Here is an 11,848-nt window from a genome sequence, read left to right on the forward strand (position 1 = left end):
GTCTCTCCCCAGGCAGCTCAGGGCGCATCTCAGTGGGACAGCCAGGGCAACCTATCGCAGTCCTGCCCAAACTGAAGGTGCCAGAGGAAACTCCTGTGGCTCAGTCAGGTGGATGATGAGTGGGGCCTGGCATGGATTGGGTTCTCCGTGGCGTTCACTTGGGGCTCCCCATGGCCTTGGGCTTCCTTGTCAGCTTGACTCACCAGAACAGAGAACCAGCCAGAGACTTAAACAGTGAACTGGCCATTTCTTGGTCACCCCCCAAAAGAGTCTAAACTCTTTTTCCTGCTCCCCTGAGTCATGCAGCTCAGCTAGCCAGACTTCTCACCCTCTTTCTTCTTTCTCTCTGTGCTGAGTCTCCTGCGATGGCTTATGCCAAGTGCCCAGCATACTGTCTGGCACACAGCAGGGGCCCAGTCAGTTCTGGCTCTCTGCCATGGCCTCAGTGGTCCCTTCATGCTCTGGGCAGAGAGGCATGCCCTCCTCACCTGTCCAGTCCTCCCCCATCCATCCCAAAGGACCAACATCTGGCTTCTCCTCCCTCCTCTGGCCACATTTACTGCTCATCTGACCTCATTCTTCTGAGCTGGCTGGCTGGACACATGGCACTTAATTCAGCCTGGTTGTGCTACATATGTCCCTCTGTGGGTCAGTATGCTCCTGTCCTTCTGGGTCTCCTCCCTGGAGGGCTCTTCAAAGTGTGGCCCCTGCTGGCGGTGTTGTTCCAGCAGCTGGGCGCTGGTTGTGAGGGTAGGCTTTAGAGGCAGAGTGCTTGGTTTGAAGCTGAATGAATGTGTCACTGTCTAGCTGAGTGATCTTGGATAAGTGGCTTATCCGTTCTGTGCCTCAGCTCCCCCATCTGTAAAATGCGGACACCCTGATTACCTATCTCTTAGGGAGGTAAGAAGCAAAGGAGACAATGCATAAAGAGGAGCATGACACAGAGTATGCTCCAGGCACATTGCTGTTTGATCCAGGGGAGCCTTATGAGTAAGGGGAAAGGCAAGGGAGAGAGGGTGCTGGCCTGTGCCCCTTTCTGGGGCCTTAAGGTCAATCCAAGGAATCGAGGTGAAAGTGCTCTGTGTCCCGGAATCATTGGGTATCATCATGGTTATCCTTCTCAGCCCTCTCCATCCTGCTTGATGTAATCCATTATTCAGTTAGTGGAGTTTCTTTTTGTCTGGGGTGCGATCACTTGGGATGTGTAAGGCAAAGAGAGTAAGGGAGAAGGGTGTATAAAGAAGAGAGGAGGGTCTCGGTGGAGTTGGCAATCAGCGAGGGCTTCCTGGAGGAAGTGAGGCTCCAGCTGGATCTTAACAACTGCCGGGATCTGAGAATTGAGGAGGAGTAGAAAGGAAGGCCAAGGGAGGAGGGGGCAGGGCACAACGGAGTGCTGAGGAAGGCTCTGTGAATGACCGAAAGGGAGAGAGGTGTAAGCACTCCACAACATCCTCACTGGGCTTGCTCCATTCCTCAGCCTTAGAGAAGAGCCTCGGAGACCCAGGAGCAATCACAAAGAGCCACCCAGAGCACGGAGAGGAGGAAGCAGGCCAGTGGGGAGCCAGCCCGGGGCTGTGTGTCTGTCGTGCCACTGGTCAGCCCGGGGAGCACTCCTGGGGTGCAGGGAGGGAGGACAGGAGAGAGCCAAGGGCCCCCAGGGTGAGTCCTGGGGGAGAGGAGAGCTCAGAGGAGCTAGGCAGGAGATGTGTGTTCCCCTCTTGAGTGGATCAGTCTGCTCCAGGGGATAATTTACAGTGAGGGAGGGAGCCGTCTCCGCGAGAGGATTCATCGATTGCCCACGAGCCTTATGATCGCCTTGCGTGGTGGGCAGTATTGTCTCCGCGTCACCGAGAGGTCAAGCAGCTTGCCGGGTGTCCCCAGGTGCTCGGGGCGAAGGGGGTGGAACAGAAGGCCCTGGAGCAGACCCTGAGTCTCCGTCCACCCCCGATGCTGCTCCCTGCAAGGTGCTGGGGCGCAGTGGGCCTCCAGCCCCATCCCACCCGGTGCAGGTCTCCCCCACCCAGAGACTCGAGTCTCCTGGCGGGGGACAGGCGGCCACATACTCCTCCCTCGTGCTTATAAAGAAAACCTTCCTCATCTGACATCACACCCCCTGCTTCTCTTCTAAAGGGCTCGTTTTATTTTGGTGACTTGTAAAAAAAATCTTCCCTTTTCCTGTGTTCAAATATGTCCCTGGAGTTATTTTACGGAGAACGACCCTGCTCCAGTCCCTGAGCTGTCACGGTGCCATCTGCGAGGTTAATGTTTGAAGGGATGAGAGTGGCCCAGCCAGGCTGCCTTTCCGTGTCGGCTGTGTTCAGGAGTGAGAGGGGTTGTCAAGAGGCCATGGGGCTGAGGGGCGCCGGGTCTCCTGGGGATGGTCTTCTTTGATGCGTTCATGAATATGCAGAAGTGCAAGTGACACACCGTGTCTGCAGGCCACAGAATCCTACATCCACTTTGTGGGGTTAGCCTGGGGATTTTTTTCTGTCCAGAAATGGCTCTGCCCAGTGCCACCCTTCATTGACACATGACAATTGTTCCTACAGCTTGTGACACACGCTGCAAGGGAACCCTACCCTTACCCTTCCCTTCCCTTCCCTTCCCTTCCCTTCCCTTCCCTTCCCTTCCCTTCCCTTCCCTTCCCTTCCCTTCCCTTCCCTTCCCTTCCCTTCCCTTCCCTTCCCTTCCTTCTGTCTCTTTTTGCTTTCCTAGCTGTTTTATTATGGACAATTTTAAACGCACATAAACATAAAGAGAATTGTATATGGAACTCCTGTGGATTCACCACCATAATTCAACAATTATTAACCCACGGCTGATCTTATTTCATCTATATTCCCACCTGCCCCCCACCCATTTCTAAATTATTTTGAAGCAAAGACCACATATGTCCATATCATTTCATCTGGAAACATTTAAAGAGGTATCTCTGAAGGACAGACTCATTAAAAACAATAACACAGGGGCACCTGGGTGGCTCAGGGGTTGAGCTTCTGCCTTTGGCTCAGGGCATGGTCCTGGGGTCCTGGGATCGAGTCCCACATCAGGCTCCCTGCAGAGAGCCTGCTTCTCCCTCTGCCTGTGTCTCTGCCTCTCTCTCTGTCTCATGAATGAATAAATAAAATCTTAAAAAAAATAACACAACACTATTACCACAACTAAAAACCAATAATACAATTCCTTAATGTTATCAAATATCCAGAAAGTGTTCACTTATCTCATTTTTTTTAGCTTGTTTGAATAAGGATCCAAATGAGTTTCATATGTTTTTTTATGAGTTTCATATGTTGCCATTGGTTGATACATATCTTTTATCTTATGATCTACCTTTTCATTTAAAAATATAAATATCAGGGTGCCTGGGTGGCTAAGTTGGTTGAGCATCCAACTAGATAGATCTCAGCACAGGTCTTGATCTCAGGGTCAAGAGTTCAAGCCCCACATTGGGGCTCCACGATGGGTGTGGAGCCTACTTTAAAAAATTTTAAATGTAAATATAAATATATCATTCAGTCATACTCTCCCTTCTTAGATACATAATGGCACGCTATATGCTATTTTTTAAGATTATATTTATTTATTTATTTATTTATTTGAGAAAGACAGAGACAGAAAAAGAGAACAGGGGAGGAGCAGAGGGAGAGGGACAAGCAGACCCCCACTGAGCACAGAGCCTGACACAGGGCTTAATCCCAGGACCCTGAGATCATGACCTGAGTTGAAAACAAGAGTAGGACACTTAACTGACTGAGCCACCCAGGTACCCCTATCCTTGTCTCTTGTTTTTTTTTTTTAAGATTTTATGTATTAGATAGAGAGAAAGCACAGGAAGGGGAGCAGCAAGCAGAGGGAGAGGGAGAGGCAGAGGACCCCCCACTGAGCAGGAAGCCCAATGCAAGACTCCATCCCTGGATCCCTGGGATCATGACCTGAGCCAAAGGCAGATGCTTAACCAACTGAGCCACCCAGGCGCCCCTAAACTTAAAATCACTCGCAGTAGTTCAGGAGCTCCTCCTTCCCTCCCATGGCATCGCGCTCCACCTGGCTGTGCCATAGCTTACTGAAGCCATCCCCTCCTGCTCAGGGTTGTTTCCAGTCTTTTGCTGTAACAAACAGCGCTGCAAGGAACAGGTTAAGCCTTTTCATATTTTCATGAGTGTCTCTCTGGGCTAGATTCCTAGAGGTGGGATTGCTCTGTCAAAAGATGAATACTTGAAGTACTCTCGCTCGGTGTTAGCAGATTTCCTCCCTAGGATCGCACCGTGTCACCAGCACGGACCCCTGATAGTGTCTGTTTCCTCACTAGCAGGCTGTGCTTTCAAAAGCTTGGATTTTTGCTGGTTGAAAAAGGGTATCTCAGAGCAGTCTTGAGGAACTCGAGAAGTTGAGACTTTAACAGGACATTGATTTTGTGTTTTTACTTTGGATGATAACTCTATGTTTCTGGCCAGTATTAAATTTGAAAAAAATATGAACTATATATATTTACAACTTTTCCCATTTCCCCGCCTTTTAAGGAAGTTGGTTTTCAGTGCTTTACCCTGGGCCTTCTTATGGAGCTAATTAGAGGTGCTGGGTGAAGGCGAGGGCTGGAGGCAGCCCCCACAGGCTGACTTAGTGGACTGAGAAGGAGCAGGCTGCTGGCCTTGGAAGAAGACGGGAGATGGAAGAGGGTGGGGGGCAGGCGGGGTGGTGAGGAGAGGGAGTCCTTGCAGAGTTGAGGGCTTTCAGAAGTCATCGTTATGACCATATACGTGCTTAGTGCTGATTATAGAACCCTGGGCAAGATATGACTCCACTGGGTCTTGGTTTTCAGAAGAAAATGAACTTTAGAGAGATTTTGTGATTTGCTTGCAGTCCCATGGGTGGAGTGGCAGGGCAGGGAGCTGAATTCGTGTCTGCCTCTGTCTGACCTGAAGCCCAAGGTTAAGACCAGCTACTGTCCCCCGAATGAGGCAAAGATCTATGGGAGCTTTGGGGTGCTGGATCTGATAGATAAGCCCGCAGAAGAAAATCCCAGAGAGAAAATACGTCTCCTAAGTCATCATCAATATGGAAGCAGAACTTGAATCCCCATGTGAGATGAAAGCACAGGGCATATATTCTAAGCAGAAAAATCTATAAACAGTTAAAGATTAATGCACCCTAGTGAGGCTCCGGCCAGATTTAAAAAGAACAAATCTTGCTGGACCAATGTTTTTGTGTTCTTGGGGCAGAATTATACAATGAAGGATGGAAGGGAGGCAGCTGGTCAAACACACACTGATTTCCAGGAAGCCCGTGACCCGGCCCTCGGAGGACCGCCCAGAGAGTGAATCCGGAGCAGGGCTGCGCTGACCTGTGGCAAGGGGGAGGTGGCCTCAGAGGGAAGGATGGCAGGGGTGGGGTGGGCCAAGCTCTCCCATCAGTTCAGGGCTGGCCTCAAGGCCTCAGTCTAGGACCTGTCTCCTTAGAAGCACTGGAGGGTGAATACGCTTTTTAGGCAGCTGGTGGCAGGTTTCTGTTTCCAAAAAGGGAAGAAACAGGCCAGGAGCTCATTGGCTTAGGGACAAAAACCTCATTCCAAATTGCATTTTAATAATCTTTGTGAAGACCCTCCTCTCCGTGGGCTTCCTTTGTGGTGGCCCTGGGTTTTAGAGTCGGACTGCTTTTGAATTCCAGGCCCACCACTTCCTGGCTGTGTGATCTTGGGCAAGCCACTTGATGTCTCTGAGCCAGCGCCTTATAGTGCAGTTTTGAGGATTCAGGAACACACAGCCTCAATAAATTCTAGTTTCTTCTCTTCTTGTCATCTGAGGCCTTTGTCACCATCTGGCCTCAAAATCTTTTCCCAGTGCCATCTGTACCCTGTCCCCTGCAGTCCAGTCATCCCATGTCGTCCTCCTGCCCTGGCACTAGCGGCTTCATCTCCCAAAGTCTCCCAGCCCACACTTATTCCCCAAGATCTCCTGGCCCAAGTATCCTCCCTTTTCCCTTCTCTTGGAGTCTAAGAACCATGGGTTCCCCCCGTCGTGTTGTTTCATCCACATTGCCTCGGGAGGACAGAGCTCTTTCTCGTGTGCACACAGTTGGCATGCCTGCTTCGGCTCCCCCAGCGAGCCTGTCTGTGCTCCACGGTCAGAGATGGTGTCTTAAGTTCCTTCCCTATTCCTCACCTGGTCATGGGCTGCACATCCAGGAGCGCGAACCCAGTGGGTCCTCACCAGAAGAACTGGGGCAAGTGTCAGAGCTGCATGTTTAGCAAACGCTTACTAAGCACCTGGCAGGTGCCCGGGACTGGGCTGGATGCTGAGGACACTGCCCTGAGCGAGGTACCGCCCGGAGGAGGGCAGGTGTAGGGGAGATGAGGGCACAGCGAGCAGAGGCTTGTACAGAGTGTGTCCTGGACACTCTGGCAGTTGAGCACAGGGACCGAGTTTAGAAGGGGGAGGGGGTAGAGATTTGCCCGACCCAGCTGGTAGAGGACACTCCCAAGAGGGAGTGACACTTGCAAAAGCAGGGAGGCGTAGGACAGGCTGGCATCTTCAGGGAAAGTGGGATGATCCAGTGTGGCAGGCGACAGCATGGCTGAGGGGGAGCCGTGGGGGTGGAGGGATGGCCTGGTCTGACACAGAGCAAGAAAATGTGGAGAAACAAGTAGGGCCAGGCTATGGGGAACCTTAGCTGCTATGTAGACTCTACCCTGTAGGAAATGGGGAGCCACTGATGAGTTGGTACTGGAATGCCACCACAGAGGAGTAAAGGGGACATGGGCGGTCATGGTAATAGGCCCGGGAGGGAGCCTTTGTGTGAGCCTACCTGCCTACCCCCAGCCTGGAGGTGCAGAGTGTGTGGGGCGGGTGCAGCGGGCAGAGTGACTTGTTCTACCTGCCAGGACATTGCAAGAGCTGGATGGTGGCAAGCACAGTTGTCCTGGTGCCGTGCTACTGTGCTCCTGGGCCCAAGGTATAAGACTAGGACGTGAAAACCATCTGCCCACCCATCCATAAATCCACCATCGGTCCAAAGAACCTGCTTTTCACCGCCCATTGAACATACCAGGAACGATGTTCGCTTGCACATTGTTGTGTCTCTCTATGGTGAGCGAGTTCCTAAAATTCATTATCACACATTATCTATAGAAATAAAGAGATGGATATTGCTTCGGTTTGTATAAAAAGTAGTGAAGGTGACTCCCTGCAAAGGAATAAGGAAATGAGAATTTCAGCAGCTCTAGGAGTCTCCTTAAAAAAAAAAAATCAATTTACTTAAAAAAAAAATCTAGTGTCTACTGTCTGGTAACATCGATTAGAATACAAAGTACACGTAGCATGTGACCCAGCAATACCACTCCTGGGAACCTATCCCACAAAAGCACTGGTTTGTAAGGGCTTATGGATAAGGGTATTTCTTGCAAGACTGTTTGTAATAGAAAAAACTGGGGGAAAACTTTAGATAAGAACTTCGTAGGGATGCCCGGGTGGCTCAGTGGTTGAGTGTCTGCCTTTGGCTCAGGTCATGATCCTGGAGTCCTGGGATTGAGTCCTGCATCAGGCTCCCCGTGGGGAGCCTACCTATGTCTCTGTCTGTGTGTCTCTCATAAATAATTCAAATAAAGAAAATCTTAAAAAAAAAAAGAACTTCCTAAAGTGCAACTTTGAGTATCATGTTCCACATATTATTAAGTATATACACCTGTAAACATGCTTCAGAAACACTGATTGATACAAAATTCAACAGGTGTGTTTACCGGGCTTCTCAGAGCTATTAAGATGCTTATTAGGGTATTCTTTTCTGAAATATTTCCTGAGCCAGGAGTCGTGCTCCGGACAAAGAATAATGATTAAGACAAATTCTTGCTTTCAGGGAACTTCAAGTCACCACCAAACTCATTTCTAGAGGGATGAAATTCTCTTACGAGGAGGGCAGGGAGTTGGGGGTACAGGTACAGTGGACAAGTCTAATTTATTGGAAAAGGCGAGGTGAGGCAGGGAACTGAAGAAGAAATGGGAATGAGCCCAAAGGAGGGATGCAGAGAGAGAGCACGCATGGGTTGGGGCGCATAGGGAAAATGCTGACAGAAGGAGAGGCGTGGGTGTGGGACACTGAGCAAAGCGGGGCTGGAGCCACAGGAGTGAGCTGTGGGGCGTGGGAGCTTGGGGGGGGTCAGCCACCCCAGGAGGAGTCAGGTCTCCACTCCAAGGGCAAGCAAAGGAAGCTCAGATGTTTTAAAAAACGCCTTTATTGAATATAATTTAAATACCTCAGAATTTACTCATTTGACGTGCATGGTTTGATGAGCTTTAGTAAATGTACAGAGTTGTGCAATCAGCACTGCAATCCAGTTTTAGAACATTCCTGTCACCACCACCCCCTCCCCACAACCAGTTCCCTGTGCCCACCTGCAGTCACGCACTCCCACCTTCAGGCAACCGCTGGTCTGCTCCGTGCCTCTATCTATAGTTTTGCCTTTTCTAGAAATTTCATGTAAATGGAATCATACAGTATGTTGTTTTATTGTCTGGCGTCTTTCGCTGAGCGTGTTTCTGAGAGTCATCTGTTTTCTTGCGGTATCTATCACTGGTTCCTTCTCTGAGTTGCTGAATAATTTTCCATTGCATGGATACAGTACATTTGTTTATCCGTTTACCAGTTGAAAACACCTGAATTCTCCCAGTTTGGGGCTGTAATAAATAATGCCGCTATAAATATTCACACACAAGTGAGTGGACAGACACACGTTTGCATCTCTTTTTGGACAGATTCTTAAGAATGGGATTTTCCTGACTGATTATAAGCATTCATGGAGGTGCAAAGTGATATCTCATTGTGGGTCTCTCAAGGCGATTGGTGCCAAGCATCTTCCTGTGCTCATCTGTCATTCGTGTATCTTCTCTGGCCAAGTGTCTTATTTTTGGGATTCCACATTTGGTGACTCTCTAGAGGGACTCACAGGGCTCAGGGGCAGTTATCCTCATGGCAGTGGGTCATTACAGTGAAAGAACACACGGCAGGACGAGCCCGGGGAAAAGACACTTTGGGGAGAGTCTGGGGGAGTCCAGGTGAAGGCTTCCAGTGTTTTCCTCCTGTGATGGGGGCCACACACAACACACTTTTTCCACCTGTGAAATACAGCAACAGTGTGCAGTGTTTCTGTCCAGGGAAGTCTGTTTGGGACTCTGAAACCAAGGGTTTTATTGTGGGCTAGTGTTGTAAGCCCTTTGCCTACAAGGCCAGCTATGGTTTCTGAAATTCTGCTCCTAGGGGAGCAGGTGTTCGCTCTAAGTCACACTGTTTGAACCAGCCTAGGCAGGTTGGGACAGCAGGACTCAGTCCTGTCAGGTAGACAAAACAGCCTTATCGGTTAGAATCACAGGCAGCGTTCCAAAAGCCAAATTCTCAGGTACCAGCCAAGGGCCACTCTCATGAGCAGGCCTTTCTAAATAGCGGCATCAGCCCTCCTACACAGGGCTAGTTAACCCTTTGGATCATTTTTTAATCGGACTTTTTGTCTTCTTATTTTTGAATTATTGGAGATGTTTACATACCCTGGACACAAGTCGTTTATTAGATATACATTTTGTAAATGTGTTCTCCAAGTCTGTGACTTGTCTTCCATTTGCTTAATGGTGTCCGAGGAAGAAGTTTGGGCAGGGAGGTATTATGATCAGATTTATGTGTGATCACAAACCGTGCTGGTTTGCACGTGGAGAATGGATCACAGGGCCAAGGGGAGGGGTTGGGGAGGCCCATTATGGTAGTCTGGCTAAGAGATGATGGTGGTCTGGGCTACGGGGTGCCAGGAAGGATGGAGAGAGAGAGGCTGCACGTGAGGAATGCATGGAAAACAAGACTGGCAGGGCCTGGAAACACCCATTGTGGATTTCACCAGAAGGAAAGCTGAGCTCTGCAAACTGGTCCATAGGACAACATATTCTTTTTGTTTTTAATAGTGAAACTCCCATTAATTTCAGTGTTCTGATAATTTGAGAAAGGTGGGATCAGATGAACACTAGGGTTCCTTCCGGTTTTCACAGGCTCTGGTGCCATGAACAAGACTTTCTGAGGTTATTTTAACAATTCTAAAATCCTCTGAGGAGTGCTCCTACGTGTATTATTATAGATTGTTTATTGGTCATACCTGTGTGTCTATAATGCTGAGCTTTGATCCAAGAAAATAACTTGGTGAGTGAAACCGAATATAGTTTGTGCATAGAGACCCTTGCCAAAAGTGAAGGCAGGAACACTGTTAGCAAAGGGAGTGTAAGGACGGGGATGAGGAAATTCGCGATTGTGTATTAACTCAATTACCAAACGTGCCTTGCCAATCTGGCGCACTATTGGTTTAAAATGGGATTTTGCATCATACTGTCCCAAGTGACACAGACACTATCATAAATGAAAAATCCTTTCCTCGGTCTGGGATGCAGAGTTCCTCTCATTTGGACGGCATCTGGTATCATGGGAGAACCTTTATTTAAGGCTAGAAATTCTATTTACCCAGGAGGCCAAAACACTGTTTTCCTGTTCGTGCAAAATAAACAAAACACCTTGGCACACTGGATGCAAAGAAGGCCTGAGGGAATGGAAAGGAATGTGAGATCAGGTATGCAGGGCAATGTCAATGCAATAAATCAGGAGCACAGCGGTGATACATGTTTTCCCTTCTGATACTAAAAAAAGAAGGCTACATGAATCAATGAGACAAAGTAAGAGTCCAGAAATTGAGAAAGATATATGTGTGTGTATGTCTGTGTGTGTGTGTGTGTATCTACCTACTTATTATACAGTAGGTTTTGTTGTGTTTTTTTTTTTATTTTAGAAGAAGGCAATGGTGGGAAATGGTGGGAGCCACATGGTACAGCCATGAAGCAGAGAGATGAGGGCATCTCTTCCAGGCCTAGTTGGGCCTGGTGCCCTACACCTATGGCAGGGCAGGACAGGGAGATGCTGGCGAGGCAGGATGCCTGCTGCGAGATGCACATGCAGTAGGAGACCCCTTCCTTGAGGAGTTGATGATGAATCTAGCTCATCATGCTGCTCATTTTGCCCTCCTCTGCCTCAGGGCCTTTGCATCATTTTGCCTGAAAGGCCAGCTGCCTCCAGCCATCCCTAAGTCTCGTGAATTCATTTTTCAGGTCCCAAATCCATCCTCTCCTCCCTGCTCTCTCTGTATTCTGTCATCAGGGTGAGTCCCTGATGTTTTATGGAGTCTACGTTGTACGATTTTGAAGGCCACTTGTCAGAAAAAAATAAATAAAAATCATGAATGTGAAATTAGGTATCCACATGATTAGGGCCCCTCCAGGGTGTTGGAAAGGGTCTGGGCAGGTGAACCTGGGCCTCTGGCTGCAGGGCACAGAGCCCTCATCCCAGTCTGTAATCAGATGTTTAGTCCTGTGAATATCTGATTCTTCACCTTCCTACTGGACTGTAAGCTTCGCGAGGGGAGAGACTGTCTACTTTATGCATCATTATACTCCTAGTATTGAGATACTAGGTACATGAGATGCGCATGATAAATGACTCGAATACATGAACGCTGAATTTGAATCGCAAAAATTGTAATCACAAGACTTCTAGCTTCCATTCATTGGGTCTCCACTTACCAGGCTATGATGTCAGTACAGAGGGTGCAGAGTGTGCTGGAAGTCTCAGCCTGTAAAAACATGGGAGAGAAGGCCACTCTGGGCATGTGGAAGTAAAGGAGACTGAAGCTGGGGGTGCCTCTGAGTCAAGGGTGTGGCTTCTAATTCCCACTGTAAATACCACTGTGTCCCCCAGAACAAATAGGACTTCGTGAATGGTGGGGACACCTCTCAAACTAGTCCCTCATGAGAGGATGGTATTTTCTAAATCTGCTGCC

This window comes from Canis lupus, chromosome 23, assembly GCF_011100685.1.
Source record: "Canis lupus familiaris isolate Mischka breed German Shepherd chromosome 23, alternate assembly UU_Cfam_GSD_1.0, whole genome shotgun sequence".
In the NCBI taxonomy this organism is placed as follows: Eukaryota; Metazoa; Chordata; class Mammalia; order Carnivora; family Canidae; genus Canis; species Canis lupus.